The sequence below is a fragment of the Bubalus bubalis genome, chromosome 1 (assembly GCF_019923935.1).
Source record: "Bubalus bubalis isolate 160015118507 breed Murrah chromosome 1, NDDB_SH_1, whole genome shotgun sequence".
In the NCBI taxonomy this organism is placed as follows: Eukaryota; Metazoa; Chordata; class Mammalia; order Artiodactyla; family Bovidae; genus Bubalus; species Bubalus bubalis.
Window position 1 is genome coordinate 116,849,674 of NC_059157.1, and position 13,932 is coordinate 116,863,605.

Here is a 13,932-nt window from a genome sequence, read left to right on the forward strand (position 1 = left end):
CACGGCGCACAACCAGTACTTCTAAAGCTGAGCGAATTGGGCTATGAAGCTTTGCTTCATCCTCCATGTTCACCTGACCTTTTGGCAACCAGCTACCACTTCTTCAAGCATCTCGACAACTTCTTGCAAGGAACAATGCGTCCACAACCAGCAGGAGGCAGAAAACGCCTTCCAAGGGTTTGCCGAGTCCCTAAGCATGGATGTTATGCTACAGGAATAAACAAACTCATTTCTCATCGACAAAAATGCATTGATTGCAATGGTTTCTATTTTGATTAATAAATATGTGTTTGAGTCTAGTTAAAATGATTTAAAATTCGGAGTCCAAAACCATAATTACTTTTGCACCAACCTAATGTAACAGGCAATAAGCACATAAAAGATGCTCGAGATCATTAGCCATTAGAGAAATGCAAACCGAAGGCACGCTTAAATACCTCTTCACACCCATTAGGGTGGCTATTACAAAAAAGAAAAATAAAGCAAGTGTTGAAAAGGATATGGAGAAATTGGAACCTTTGTGCATTGTTAGAAAGGAATGTAAAATAGTGCCACCTCTGTTGAAAACAGCATGGCAGTTCCTTAAAAAATTAAAGATGACGTTACCATGTGATCCAGCAATTCCATTTCTGGGTATATATACAAAAGAATCAAAAGCAGGGACTTGAAATGTTACTTGCACACTCATATACACAGCCGCATTAAAAAGGTGGAAGCAACCCATGTCCATAGACAGAAGAATATATAAACAAAATGTGGTAGAGAGGTTATTGGAATAAATAAATAAATAAATGTGGAATATTTATTTAACCTTAAAAAGGAATGAAATTCTGACACACACGACGTGGATGAACCTTGAAGATATCATGCTATGTGAATTATGAAATAAGCCAGGCACAAAAGGACAGATGATTCCTCTTATATGAGATACTCAGAGAAGTCAAACTCACAGAGACAGAAAGTAGAAGGATTGTTGCCAGGGGCTGGGGGCAGGGGCTGTGGAGGAATGGGGGGCGGGGGCGGTTAGTGTTTCACATATAGAGTTTCAGTTGGGGAAAAGGAAAAAGTTCTGGAGGTGGATGGTGGTGATGGTTGCAGAACAGCATGCAGGTACTTATTGCCACAGAACTGTACACTTAAAAATAGTAAACTTTTATGTTATGTGTATTTTTTCACAATAAAAAATGTGAAATTACCTAAGAGGAGATTCTGCAAAGCAGATGCATTTCAACTACAGCAACCTCCACCCCACCCGCAGTGGGTCCTTCTTAGGACCCGACCTAAGGTTGGGGGAGGGAGGAGGCCTAACTCTTTATAAGTTCTTTAGCCTTTAGTGGAGATGGAAATGGGAAGAAAAGAGGAAGGGCTTCAAAAATTGGAGTCCTAAGACACCTCTGGGTGAGGACATCTCCTGTCATCCTTTCCTGGTAGGAGTCAGCACTCTGTCCTTTCACAAGAGGAAAAGTCTGGAAGTGGGTGTGCAAGCTTACACGTGGGTACACGCATGTATCATGTGTTGGTGGGTGTGTGCACATGCACTGATGCAGGGGGCTGTCTCTTACTGAAAGAAATACATTAATCAAACCATCCCCCAAGCTTAGTAGCTGGGCCCGGTGGCCCCTGTCAGCCTGCATGTCCCTTCTTCCTAGTCACACCTACTCTCTGCTGTGGGACCAGAGACTCTTCATCCAGGAACACTGATGGCATAGATCTGCAGGCAGAAACTCTCTCAGCCCTTGGTAGCCCCTCAAAAGGAGGGACTTCCTGCCCTGAAGCTCAGCTCAGCAGCCAGTGGCTGACAAGCTTTGCTGTGAAATTCTGTCCTTTCAAAGATAAGCTCACATCTCTAACCTGAGCAGGGCCAGCACTTCTGTTATCAGTGAGGATCCCATGCACCCACAAATGCTGACCCAGGCTTCCTGCCCTGGGTCGGGGCCCGCCTGACCAGGAGCTCTGAGATGATTATGGAGATCTGAGTGCTGGAGATAAGGGCAATTGCACCTGGACTTTGGCTGGGGTGTTCTGGAGGCTGCGGCAGGTACACCAGCTTGCCACCACAATGCCCTGGCGGTGGCTGTGCCTGGGTTCAAATCCCAGCGAGTTCCTCCATTCTCATGGCCTCACTTGCCTCTCCTGTAGAATGGGAGTGAAACTAATAGCTCCCCAGAAGGGATGTCAGGAGGGAGAGATGAGGTAACGATGAATGTTGGGGACTGAATGGACAAAATGCAGCATCCTTGAAAGACGCCACACTGCCACTTCAGTTGCAGTCCATGATGAGTGAAGCCGGTCTAGGAACCCTAGGGCAGATGGAACTGAGAGGGGGCAAGAAAGTGGAGGGGAGAAAGGAAGGAGGGTGGGGGAGCCGGGATGGGGTATGAGCACACTCCGGATCAACGGGCCTTGGGAGAGCCACCTTCCCCCCAGCTGCGCCCAAGCTCTGAGCCACGCCCCGTCTATCTGTGCATCACACTGTCTGGATCCGTGCCTCTGCCCCTTCGTGAGGGAAGGTAAGCAGAGAGTCAGAGCACATCTTGGGGCTCAGGGAGTGCTGCCCAGATGGCCTGATCTGGGGGCACATCTCACCCAAACATTGTCCACCTTGATTGTTCGGCACTGGTGGGGGTGCGGCAGAGAGAGCGTGGGGCATTCTCTGCCCAACCCTGACCAACAAAGTAAGAGCAAACTGTCATGCGTAGGATGATCTCCTCCCAAATTCACCTGCTGAAGTCCTAACTCCAGTATTTCAGAATGCCTCTGGATGAGGATATTTCCCGTCATCCTCTCTGGAGGAAAGGCCTGGAAATGGGTGTATATGCTTACACACAGGTACATATATCCATCGTGTATGTGTGCATGCATGCACACTCACTGATACAGAAAGGCTATCTCTTACTGAAAGAAATAATTTATTCAAACCATCCCCTGAGCTTAGCGGCTGGGGCAGGTGGCCCCTCAGCCTGCCTGTCCCTCTGGCATGACCTTATTTGAACATAGGGTTGTTGTAGATGGAATTAGTTAAGATGAGGTCATGAAGATGGGTCTTAATCCAATATGACTGATATCCTTGTAAAAAGGGGAGATTTGGATATAGAGACACAAGCATACATGTGAAGATACAGGCCAAGATTGGGGCGATCTACAAGACAAGGAATCAATCTACTGACATCTTGACCTTGGACTTCTAGCCTCCAAAACTGAGACAATACATTTTTGTTGTTTAAGCTGCTCAGCAAACTATATACACATCTGGGAAAGGAGCCAGCCTCATGCCTAGGAATATACACTGGCCAACCCTAATGCCAGCAGTAATCCTTTCGTTGTCAGCTCCATAGTCTGGGAGTTGCCAGAGACTCCTCCAGGAGAGGTCCACTTCCAGAATGCAAAACTAGCATCTTATCTCTCTTGCCCATTCATTCATTCTTTTAGCTAACACCTTATTAGGCTGTAGCTATGTTCCAGATTGAGCTTGGCCTTGGGACTGCAGTAGACAGAGGGCAGGCTTGGTCTCTACCCTTGAATAACTGGGTCTGGGGATAGATCTTTCCCAAACACAAACTGTTAATTGAGGAGGGGAGAGAAGAGCCTGGGAGAACATGGCAAGCAGACTTCTGGTCTGTTCCTCCCTGTCAGCCTTCCCTGTACAGCTGCCAGGCTTTGGGGCACAGGGATCTGGGTTCCTAGGACAGCCTCTCATGGGTAGAGAGGGCCACACCCCACCCTCAAGTGGAAACACACTATGTCCAAGGAATGTGGGGTTTCTGGCTGTCAAAGATAATCTTTTGCTGGGGTTGATGCTGCTGCAGAACACAGCTAGCACTTGTGGTTTGCAGTATGTGTTACAATCGTTTCTCTCCAGCAGGCCTCGGAGTCCTGGAGCAATGCCGGAATAACAACGAGGATGGCCCTCATTTACAGCTCTGTGAACTGAGCTTCCCAGAGTCCTCTGGGCAGGGCTCTGTGGGGAACATGGAGCCAAACTCTAGGTTGCCTGCTTGGTGCCCAGTGCCAGCGGCCCTGCTTGGACTTGAGCTGTGAGAAGAGGTGAGACGTGGACTCCTCCAACCAGGCTTAGAGTAGGGAGCCTACAGAGCAGTGCAGACCCCAGGTGGGCTCAGCCTCCTCAGCTGTCTGGCAGCCTGCAGACCGGCAGGCAGCTTGCAGAGGTCAAGTTCACCATGTTCTCCTCTTACTCCAGAAAACATTCAGAAGATGCACATTATCCACAAGCTACTGAACAAGGGTTCAGTTTATCAGTGTGGCCTTATCATGTAGTGGCTCTGGGCTCCAATCCTGACTTATTAGCTGAGTGACCTTGGGCCAGTTACTTATCATCACCAAGCTTCAAGTGCTTCATCTGTAAAATGTGGCTGTAATACCATACACCTGCTTTTGAGGGTTGTTTTGAGAGGTAAGCTATATAACTTACAGAAAGTGTCTGGTACAATGCCCAGCACAGTAAGCACACTCTTTAATCATTAGACATTCACATGAGTATTGAGATTAAGATCTGGGCTTTGCATGCTCTTGGACTGGAAGAATTAATATTGTTGAAATGGCCATACTACCCAAAGCAATCTACAGGTTTAATGTGATCCTTATCAAATTACTTATGACATTTTTCACAGAACTAGAACAAATAATCCTAAAATTTATATGGAACCATAAAAGACCCAGAATTGCCAAAGCAAATTGCCAAAGACAATACTACAAAGCTGCAGGAATCAGAACAGCTTGGTATTGGCACAAAACCAGACATATAGGTCATTGGAACACAATAGAGAGCCCAGGAATAAACCCACACACCTCTGGGCAATTAATGTTCTACAAAAGAGGCAAGAATATATAATGGAGAAAAGATAGTCTCTTCAGCAAGTGGTGTTAGGAAAGTTGGGATGGCCACATGTAAGTCAATGAAGTTTGAACACATCCTCACACCAGACACAAAAATAAACTCAAAGTGGCTTAAAGACTTAAACATAAGACCTGACACCATGAAACTCCTAGAAGGGAACAAAGGTAAAACATTCTCTGACATAAAAAGTACCAATGTTTTCTTAAGTCAGTCTCCCAAGTCAATAGAGATAAAAACAAAAAGAAACAAATGGGACCTAGTCAAACTTACAATCTTCTGTACAGCAAAGGAAGATGAAACGAAAAGACAAACTACAGACTGGGAGAAAATATTTGCAAATGATGCAACTGACAAGGGCTTAATTTCCAAAATATACAGATAGTGCATACAACTAATTAACAAAAAACACAAATAACCCAATAGAAAAATGGGCAAAAGATCTAAACAGACATTTTTCCAAAGAAGAAACACAGATGACCAACTGGCACTTGAAAAGATGCTCAACATCGCTTTAGAGAAATGCAAATCAAAACTACAATGAGGTACCACCTCACACCAGTCAGAACTACTGTTGCTGTTCAGTTGCTAAGTTTTGTCCGACTCTTTGCAACCCCATGAACTAGAGCGTGCCAAGCTTCTATGTCCATCACTATCTCCCTGAGTTTGCTTAAACTCATGTCCATTGAATCAGTGATGCAATCCAACCATCTCATCATCTGGCACCGCCTTCTCCTTTTGCCCTCAATTTTTCCCAGCATCAAGGTCTTTTCCAGTGAGTCAGCTCTTCACATCAGGTGGCCAAAGCACTGGAGATTCAGCTTTAGCATCAGTCCTTCCAATGAATATCCAGGGTTGATTTCCTTTAGGGTTGACTGGTTTGATCTCCTTGATGTCCAAGGGACTTTCAAGAGTCTTCTCCAGCACCACAGGTACAAAGCATCAATTCTTTGGCACTCAACCTTCTTTGTGGTCCAACTCTCACATCCATACATGACTACTGGAAAAACCATAGCTTTGACAGTCAGAATGGCCAACATTAAAAGTCTACAAATAATAAATGTTGGAGAGGGTGTGGAGAAAAAGGGAACTCTCCTACACTGTTGCTGGAAATGTAAATTGGTGCAGCCATTTTGGAAAACAGTACAGAGGTTCTTTAAAAACCTATGATCCAGCTATCTCACTCCTGGGAATATACACAGACAAAACTATAATTCAAAAAGATACATGCACCCTGATGTTCATAGCAGCACCATTTACGATAGCCAAGACATGGACACAATCTAAATGTCCACTGACAAATGTATGGATAAAGAGCATGTGGTATATGAATACAATGGAATATTACTCAGCCATCAAGAAGAATGAAATAATGCCATCTGCAGCAACATGAATAGATCTAGAGATTATCATACTAAATGAAGTCAGTCAGAAATAGACAAATGCCATATGCTATCCCTTATATGTGGAATCTAAAATATGACACAAATCAACATATCTATGAAATAGACTCACAGACAGAAAACAGACTTGTAATTGCTAGAAGGGAGGTAGTTGGGTTAGGGAAGAATTGGGAATTTGGGATTAGCAGATGCAAACGCTAGCATATACCGGATGGATAAACAAGATCTTGCTGAATAGCACAAGGAACCATATTCAATAGTCTGTGATAAAATGTAATGGAAAAGAATATATATAAAGAACTGAGTCATACACAACAGACATGAACACATTTAAATCAACTATACTTCAATAAAATTAAAAAAAAATACGTGGGCTTTGACCATCTGGATTTGAATTCAACTCCATCATTTACTAGCTGTGTGATCTCAGGCAAGTTTCTTCCCCACTCTGTGGTGGAAGCTGTGGTCCGCTGCCCCAAGCCCCTTTAAGACTGAGGCTCTCAGTCCCGAGCTGCTGGCAATGTTAGTGGCTGATGGGTCGCAGTTGCGCTTCTCTCCAGGACTCCTCAGTGGAAGAAAGTCAACTTGCTCAAGGTCACACGTTCCCTCCCCTCACTCCTCAAACCTGCCTCCCCTGGAGGGTTGAGGAAGGCATATAAAGGCCTGGCCCTCTTGCTGCACAGCAGGATAATCCTGAAGGGACACTGGAGCTCCTTGTGGGGCCAGCTGGGATCTCCCTTGCTACAGCATTGTATTTCAACTCCTCTCCGCCCATTTCATTAATCCTCACCCCCTTGTAGGTACTGTTCCTGAGAGCTCTCCTCAATAAATCTGCACACACACCCGTCTCAACCCAACCTGTGACAGTGAATAGTGATGCCAGGAGACAGGCTAGGAATAGACTTCAAAATGGGATCTTGGTGCTGGATCGTGGTCTAGCAGGCAATAAGGACCTCAGGCACATAGTTGTAGCACATTGTTAAAATTTTCCCAGGTGGTGACCTGGGCTGGGAGTCTTCCGGGAGGCAGCGCATAGGTTTGTGCTGGTTACTGTGCACTGCGTCCTGTGGGCTGAGAACCAGGCTCTGAGTGTGAGCCTGGAGCCACATTCCCATCAGCAGAAAGTGCTGCCCTTGTAGGCCTTGTTTTCCTCGGAGGTGAGGGCATGCGAGACACCGACTGGACAAGCTGATTTACTGGGATTTCTTCAGCTCTCGGATTCTTCGCAAGTGAACTAGTGATGGAAGTGGGTCGGAGCTGACGGGAGCAATGGGAGTGCCGTGGAGACAAGACTGTGAATATGCGAGGTGGTGGGGGGTGGCGGGGTCTGCAGGGGATTTTGTGTGTCCCACCTTCCCTGAAGTGGCCAGGCTGATCTTGGGCTCAGGCCCCTAGCCCTCCCCCAGGCCCATGGGTTCTAATTCTGACCTCAGTGAGCTTGGATTTTTGTCCACTTCTCTCAGGAAGAGCTTGGCTTCATAGATTTCTCTTTCTTCCTCCCACATCTGTCCACAGCCTGGCAGGAAGGTGTGGGCTCAGGATCACTCAGTTACAGAAATAGGAGAGGTCAGACCCATGTCGTGGGGTCTGGTGCATGGGGCCTTGAGTTTGTGCTCATGCACTGGCCTGGGCAGGCGGGACCTACTCCATCCCCTCTCCATCCCCTCCAGGAGACACATGAGCACTTGACTCACCATTGTTGCCTCCCCACCAGCCCATGAGGCAGACACTCAGGGAAGAAATGGAGGCTCTGAAGGGTTCACTGTCTTCTCAAAGGTTCCATGGCTCATGGAAGAGCCACTTCCCTCCAGCACAGAGTAGCTCCAAGCCCAGTCCTCCTACTGGCCTGCTCTGCTCCTCACTGGGACAGACTCAGAACTGTTTGGCAAGAGATGACGGGATGTGAAACATCAGGACTGTGATCGGGACAGTGGAAGGTTTTAGGTTTTGCTTGTTTATTTATTCATTCCCCAATGAAAATTAGTCATATAGAATGCTTTAAAATTCAAAATTTAAATTTAAAGAAAAAAAAGGTAAAGTAAAAATTACCCTTAAATTCTACCAACTGGAGACAGTTACTGTTAACAGTTTGGTGAACAGATTTCCAGACAGCTCCTTGTGTGTGTGTGATATTTTATGATAATGGGATCATCAACTGTTTCATAACCAACTCTTTTTACTCAACAATATGTCATGGAAATCTTTCCACATGGGTAAATATAGCTCTGTCCTTCATTTTCTGGCTGCAGACCATCCATTGTATTTCACTGCAAGTGAAAATATGCATTATCTTGCATTTATCCAACCCTGGGCATTTAGGTTGTTTGCAAGATTTTGCTGTCACAGAGACTCTCTGATGAACATTACCACACCTCTACCTTGGCCATTTGTCCACCTGCGGTCTCCAGGCACATTCTAGCATGCTGATCTGAGGGAAAATTCCCACAGCAGTGGTGCCTACTCAGCTGCCTCATTCCAGTCACAGAGTTTTGTTTTCCAGGGGCTCCTCCACATTCTCTCATGGCAGCTCAGCAGACACACACTCAGGGATGCAGCTTTTTTTTCTCTTGGGCAGCTCTGGGTGGGAGGCAGGGTGGGCTTTGACCCCAACCTGTGAAATTTCCAAGTCCAAATCCAAAGACACAACCAGGCCACATGAATCAGCCCTAGAGAGGTTGGTGGGGCTTGAGGGTGGCCTGCAACTCAGCCAGGGGCTTGACTGTGCCCTCTAAGATGCCAAAGGGCCAGGTGAGGCTTAAAGACCTTGGGCCAAAGGCTGCCAGTGGGCCATGATGGAAGCCTGGGCTTGGTACCCCACTGATTCATTTATCGACCTGCGCTTTTATCTAGTAAGGTAGGTCTGTGGTAGGGCTGGTAAGCAGAACCAAGGAAGGGAAGATTTCACAGTTGGTAGGGGAGAGCCCAGAGAAGGCAATGGCACCCCACTCCAGTACTCTTGCCTGGAAAATCCCATGACGGAGGAGCCTGGTAGGCTGCAGTCCATGGGGTTGCTAAGCACTGGACACGACTGAGAGACTTCACTTTCACTTTTCACTTTCATGCATTGGAGAAGGAAATGGCAACCCACTCCAGTGTTCTTGCCTGGAGAATCCCAGGGACAGGGGAGCCTGGCGGGCTGCCATCTATGGGGTCGTGCAGAGTTGGACACGACTGAAACGACTTAGCAGAAGCAGCAGCAGCAGGGGAGAGCCCACAGGCCGGAGGGCTAACTGCCAATTCTCACGCACTTGAGGGAAGCAAGGTGTGGGGGTTGGAGGGTTTTGGATGGTAGTTACTTCGTGAGCAGACTTTAGTCTATACCTTAGCCAGCTAAGGCTTATTTTTTTAAAAAACAAAATGGCCTTCCCTGGTGGTCCAGTGGTTAAGAATCCACCTGCAAATGCAGTGGACATGGGTTAGATCTCTGGCCTGGGAAGATTCCGCATGCTGCAGGACAACTGGGCCCTCATGCCACAACTAGAGAAGCCCACCTGCCCTAGAGCCCGTGCTCCACAGCAAGAGAAGCCTGTGTTGCAACAAGACAGTGACCCCTGCTCACCACAACTAGAGAAAAGCCCACATGGCAACGAGGACCCAGTGCAGCCAAACATAAATAAATGGAAACTTAAAACGAAGTCAGGGCAACTTTCATTGTTATGAATACACTCCCTCAACACTCATACAGAGCTTTTTGCCAAGGGGAGAGACACAGGTGAACCTATTTCACCATTTTCAAAGGCAAGGTTTCCTCTGCGCCCTTCAAGTGTGTCCCAAGGTCATGGGTTGGCTTGCTGGGGTACAATGACTCTATCAGGGGCTGGGTTTGAGGTCTTGAGGAGGCCTGCTAAAGAGGGTGAGAAGGGAGTGGGGGAGAGGACAGCAGAGTCCCAGAGTCTTGGCGGTGAGATCCTATCTATGAGTCATCCAGGTTGTTTCCATGGAGATGACCATCCCTGAGCAGACACCCACCAGACTGATCATGACCTTGACTGTCATGATTGCCAGTTAGTGCCTCCTCCCAGGAGATGGTCTTCAAAAGTGCTTTCGGGGAAAAACATACAACCAAGAATACTCTACCCAGCAAGGCTCTTTTTCAGATACCGGGGAAAAATCAAAGGCTTTACAGACAAGCAAAAGCTAAGAGAATTTGGTACCACTAAACCAGCTTTACAACAAATGCTAAGGGAACTTCCCTAGATGGAAAAGACAACAACTAGAAGCCAGAAAATTACGAATGGGAAAGCTCACCTGTAAAGGCAAACATAAAGGTAGGAAATCATCCACAGAAAATTACGATATCAAACCCAGAAATTGTGAGAAGAGAACAGTACAAATATTGGAATATTGCAGAATATTGGAAATGCATTTGAAATGAAGAGAACAGCAACTTGAAACAATCTTGTGTATATACATAGACTGATATATCAAAACCTCATGGCTACTGTAAACTGAAACATCCTGTTACGAAAATCAAAGTTACCACAAAAAAGAAAATTATAGGTCAATATCACTGATAAACATGGATGCAAAAATCCTCAACAAGATACTAGCAAACCCAAATCCAGTAATACATTAAAAGGATCATACACCATGATCAGATGGGAAGAAAACCATAATTTGAAAAGATACATGCATCCCAATGTTCTTTGCAGCACTATTTACCATAGTAAGACATGGCAGCAATGTAAATACCCATTGACAGACGAATGAATAAGGAAGATGTGGTACATATATATACAATGGAATATTAATCATAAAGAAATAATCGCTGCCTTTTGCAGCAATATGGATGCAACTAGAGATCATCATACTAAGTAAACTAAGTCAGAGAAAAGACAAATATCATATATCACTTATATGTGCTGTGCTTAGTCTCTCAGTCATGTCCGACTCTTGCGACCCCATAGTCTGTAGCCTGCCAGGCTCCTCTGTCCATGGGATTCTCTAGGCAAGAATGCTGGAGTGGGTTGCCATTTTCTTCTCCAGGGGATCTTCCTGACCCAGGAATCAAACCTGAGTCTCCTGCATTGCAGGCAGATTCTTTACTGACTGACCTACGAGGGAAGCCCTTGTAGCTTATATATGGAATCTAAAAACAATGATACATATGACTTATTTGTAAAACAGAATCAGACTCACAGACTTCAAAAAATAAACTCACGGTTACCAAAGGGGAAAAGTGGAGGGAGCGATAAATCAAGAGTTTGGGATTAACATATACACACTACTATACATAAAATAATCAGCAAGGACCTACTGTATAGCACAAGGACTTCTACTCAATATTCTGTAATAACCTATATGGGAAAAGAATCTGAAAGAGTAGATAAATGTATAACTGAATCACTTCGCTGTATCCTGAAATATGACATTGTATATCAATAATACTCCAGTAAAAATTAAAAGAGCTCTTGCTGTATTCTTCCTCTTGCTAAGACAGTAGGGCCCCACCCCTGCTTACTCAGGAAGCTGACAGAGGCAGCAGGTGCTGTTAGGGATCCATTTCAGGACAGGGCTGAGGCTGGGCCAGGGTGGAGGATGATCAGGCTCCTAGCAGCCTCTATCCATTTCCTGACCTTTAATCACAGTACTCTGATTTTCCCCTTCCTCCCCCAGTCTTGGGCTTCCCCGGTGGTGCAGTGGTAAAGAGTTCTCCTGCCAATGCAGGAGACACAAGAGACTAAAATTCAATCCCTGGGTAGGAAGATCCTCTGGAGGAGGGAATGGCAACCCATTCCAGTATTCTTGCCTGGAAAATTCCATGGATAGAAACGCTGGCAGGCTACAGTCCATGGGATCGCGAAGAGTCAGACACGACTAAGCACACAGCACACATACCCCCATTCTTAGACCTTGTACTTTTGGGGGATGGCTCTACCAATCCATATGTCGCAGAGGACAACTTAGGACCCGGCTGACACCAATCAGAAGGGTCTCAGACTTCTCTCCTGCCACGGCACCATGCCCCATCCTCCCCGATGCAGCGGGAAGTCCAGCTGGCACCACCTGATGACAGGGGCCGTGGGACGGGCACAGGTCTGCACAGCTGCTCCGGAGCTCCGTTCAGAGACAAACGCTAACCACTCTCTGAGGACACGCAAAGGCTTATGACAGCTGGACTGAATTATTGCTGACCCCTCTGATTCTGTGCTTCAGCTAAACATTGTATTCCTCATGGTGCCACCTATTCCTAAGGTCACCTCCTGCCTTATCACTGAAATCCCCCCTGAAGCCCAGCCCTGGAAGTCTCAGGTGACACCAACTCTGATTCTTGATTTGAGCCACAGAAGGTCATACAGAGACCCTGGAGACCCACAGATGAAGTTTATTCCCACAGATGAAGACACAAGAACCCAATGACTTTCCCTGAATCACACAGCCTATTAAAAAACCAGGACAAGTCCCCCAAACCCAACTCGTGCCCTTCCCACTGTTAGCACTGTATACCTCATGCGTACATTCAGCTCAAACAATGGATTAGAAAATCAAATTAGAACAGTCTGGCCTGGGCGCTGCTGCTCACTCGATTGCAGCACCTCCCTCTTTTTGCTCTGCTCACCACGTGCTCATCCAGTGCTTGGTGCCTCGCACAGCAAGACTCTTGTGTCTGCTTTCTGGGCCCAAGAAGAGAGAAAGTGCAGGGCTACGATAGCCCGAGTGGCTCCTGTGAAAGCGCCTTCCTGAAATCCCTACTCTGTAACTTCGACTTGTTTCATCAGCCGGGCCTGTGTTCCCTGGCCATTCAGAGTGAAGAGTTTCAGCTGAACTTGCTGACATTCTGCAGCAAACCAAGGTGTGCCAGGGAGGAAGACGTGGGAGGGGATGGTGGATGCCACAGGCAGAGTCTGCCATGAATCTGCCTGGATGGGGATTTTGGCGACTAGTTCTCCGCCGGCAAGTTGCCAGGCCCTTCTCTTCATCCCCCAGTGTCCCAAAGGGGGGCCACAGTAGACAATGCAAAATGGAGTTGAGGGTTTCTGGGCATGTCAGAAACTAGAAAAGTGGAAGAGGGTTATCCTGACCACATGTGCTCCTCATGCTCATCTTTGAGAGCTCTCCCTCTCCTGAAAGCCCTACTCAGAAATGCTTGGTGGGGAACCCAGGGGCAGCGGGAACCACGAGCCATGTTACGTGGGAGGCCAAAGTCAGGATGCTGCCCTCACCCTCAGCTACCTTGCTGGGACCCCTTGGCTGGGCTCTTCAGCATCATCCTTCACCTCCCTCCCCTCCGCCATGGAGCACGGAGCGTGGTCACAGGCCGCCCCTCCTTCCAGGCTGGTGCAGCTCCCTCCATGAGGGCCTCCTAACTATGCGCCTTTCTCACCAGGCCCCCACCCCACCGGGGCAGCCCTTGTCACGCTCTCACCGTCTTTCACAGTCCTCTCCAAATCGAAGTGGCCTGAGGAGCAGCATCAGAAATGCTCATTCTTGGGCCCCACCCCTGCCCCACAGAGTCAGAGATGCTCAGGGTGGGGCCAGCGCTCCGGGTGGTTTCTGGTAAATGGTCCAGGTTGAGAATCACTAACATGTAATGACTTTCAGGTTGTGAAACAGCTTCTAGGCTGTTTGTGCCAACCCTAAGGCAGCTGGGGAGGCAGAAATAAAAAGAGCCCACCTGGCCCCTTTGTGCTCAGCACCAACCAGGGAATAATCCTGGGAAGACGGAGACTGTTGAGT

The 13,932-nt window shown here is 47.1% G+C and overlaps 1 protein-coding gene across 5 annotated transcripts in view; it reads right to left on the bottom strand.

Moving 5' to 3' along the window:
- The window catches only part of PIGZ (phosphatidylinositol glycan anchor biosynthesis class Z), a 58,471-nt gene that overhangs the window by 43,887 nt on the left and 652 nt on the right, over window positions 1-13,932 (bottom strand). Inside the window, exons 1-2 of one of the 5 annotated variants that reach the window (XM_044943123.1) lie at window positions 13,622-13,746; window positions 7,950-8,133 (exon numbers count right to left, since the gene is read on the bottom strand). The gene's annotated coding sequence lies outside the window, so the exon portion shown is untranslated. Of the gene's footprint in view, window positions 1-7,949; window positions 8,134-12,702; window positions 12,968-13,621; window positions 13,747-13,932 lie in introns of those variants that run through there. The other 4 variants (XM_044943111.1, XM_044943113.1, XM_044943142.1 and 1 more) reach the window with 4 other exon arrangements.